This window comes from Nerophis ophidion, linkage group LG19, assembly GCF_033978795.1.
Source record: "Nerophis ophidion isolate RoL-2023_Sa linkage group LG19, RoL_Noph_v1.0, whole genome shotgun sequence".
NCBI lineage: Eukaryota > Metazoa > Chordata > Actinopteri > Syngnathiformes > Syngnathidae > Nerophis > Nerophis ophidion.
This window is the reverse complement of record NC_084629.1, coordinates 6292004-6294503: the sequence shown is the minus strand read 5'-3', so window position 1 is coordinate 6294503 and position 2500 is coordinate 6292004. Positions and strand designations below refer to the sequence as shown.

The 2500-nt window shown below is 42.7% G+C and overlaps 1 long non-coding RNA gene across 1 annotated transcript in view; it reads left to right on the top strand.

Moving 5' to 3' along the window:
• The window catches only part of LOC133537914 (uncharacterized), a 275398-nt gene that overhangs the window by 26108 nt on the left and 246790 nt on the right, over positions 1-2500 (top strand). The gene's annotated exons all lie outside the window — the stretch shown is intronic.

Here is a 2500-nt window from a genome sequence, read left to right as displayed (position 1 = left end):
TGTCATCAATGTTTTTTTTTTTTTTTTCCTTGCAAGAATTGCAGCACTGAATTCTTTTTATTCTTTTCTCAAAAAATACTTCCTTTCTCCATCTTTCCTGCTATTTTGTTCTCCCTCTCTGCCAATAGTCTACTTGCCTTTGTCAAAATAAAATTATCTTATTTAATTCAGGAAAAAAGTTGCCATCCCCCCACCAGTCCTCCATCGTCTGCTCTTCTGAGCTAAAACACACAGACAGTGGCAGTGAGTGCACTTTTCTAATCTGCGGAAACCTTATTGTAAAGCTTTATCAAAGCATTTTTTTTTTTAAGTAAACCAAGAGTCCAATGTGGGGATTTAGTAGGTGAGGGGCAAAAGGGAAATAACCTTTGACTATTACTCTGTATTGGCTGTAAATTATCCATTTTATATGAAACTCTGTGATTTGCCTCTTATATCCTCAGCATACCCCCGCCCGGCGGCTGTCAGTCTGCAGCCTGCTTCTAGAAGACTAATTGTGCAGGAAAGCAGATTACGGGAGTGCTAGGATGTACTCCTTGACCATGTGCTAATGTGATGACAAATTTGGGGACCCTGCAAGCGGAAGGCGTCGCACGCCAGGGCACTTTTGGCACCGGCTGTAATCTGCCTTTGGTATTAGCTCAGCAAACCGGCTTGTTTGAGTATGGATCAATCGCTCGCTCATTATTTTTACAAGAAAGCTTTATATTCAAGGCGCTTTGCCGCTGTTGATCTCTCATTAAGCATGCTTGCATGTAAATGCACTGGCAATCCCTGTGTAAGGGATATGTCACCCCGGGGCCCGGGCTTGCACAAGCATGTTAAGGAGAAGAAGAGGCCAGAAAATTTGGGTCAGCCGCTGTCGCCAGGAACTTGAATTCCAGGTTTTCGCTCAGAGCCACCTGCTCGGCTTTTCTGCGGTTTAATGTGTTTTTTGTCTGGCGATGTTATGTTTTGAATGTCAGCCCCGGAGCCGTCCAGCAATTTAGAAAGGCACAATAAGCTTTGTCTCAGTATCCCCTCTAAGTGTTCCGTTACCTCGCTTTAGTGCCGCCAGCAACGACGTTACGCCGTACGCTTTTATCAGCGCCGAGCGTATTACAGGTAAAAAGTTAGACGGGGTCAGACTTGGGTGATAATATTACACTTTGGCGGAGAAGGACAAAGAAGTTATGGGCTTCTGCTCGTCAACTAACTTCACCTGTGTGAGCAGAAAAGGAGCCGACGTGTGACGCGGGATCTCGACGCCACCTGAATGGAATTAGCTGTCAGGATGCATTGAGCATCAAATTAAGAGGGGGAATATTTTCAACTTGTTTACAAACATCCAACAATTCGCAACTCTTCAACATCTGTTTGCCTGACAAGAGATCACGCCATGAGAGCTGCGCGACGTTGCGTTTTTTCTGCCATTTTTGGCCTCGCCGTGCGCCGCCATGGTGAATGATGCAGCAAGGAAATGAGCCTGACAGCACCAGGCGTCGGCTGTTTGTCTCTTTTTAGCGCCCTACATACATAAATCTCTCTTTGCTGTGTGTTAGCTATGTATATTTTTATACCTGCTTGTGCTGTTATTGACATCTGTTTGCTTGTTAACGTTCAAGTCCATTTGTGTCTCCAGTGAGAGTTTGTATGGCTTCCATCTCTTTGGAGATGCTGCTATTTCCAGTTTATTCTGTTTATTTTGCTCTGCTTTACTTTTCTGCTATTACACCCTAGTTAAAGTGCCAGAGGTTTTGACATGTGATGTGAATGATAACAGCCCTCAAAATGTGTATCTTTTTTCTGACATTCTTGGCCAAAAAGAGGCAAAATAAAAATGTCCTGTATATACTATGGTAGCCAGTTGTTCAGCAGTGAGGAAAATCTATAAACCAGTGGAGATCTGATAACAAGCATTGACTAATATGACCTAGGACCCCAGCTAGCTCAGGCATCATGGATCAGCTACAAAATGGTAGGAGTTCCTAAACCCAAAAGCCTTAAAGATTTGTTAAGACCAGTAAGGTACAGCTTCCACACGATATGTCCTTTGACCTTAACAATATCTCACATCTTAGGTTAGATCTGGGCAATTAAGGCCCGTTAAAGGGGAACATTATCACAATTTCAAAAGGGTTAAAAACAATAAAAATCAGTTCCCAGTGGTTTGTTGTATTTTTTAAAGTTTTTTTCAAAATGTTACTGGTCCCGGAATATCCCTAAAAAAAGCTTTAAAGTGCCTTTTTTTCGCTCTCTGCGAAGACACTGTCCATTTTCCTGTGACGTCACACAGTGCTGCCAATGTAAACAAACAATGGCAAATAGCACAGCAAGATATAGCGACATTAGCTCGGATTCAGACTCTGATTTCAGCGGTTTAAGCGATTCAACAGATTACGCATGTTTTGAAACGAATGATTGGAGTATGAAAGTATTGAAGAAGAAACTGAAGCTATTGAGTGAATAGCTATTGACGCTATTCATAGCCATAGCATGGCCGAATAGCTGCGTTAGCATC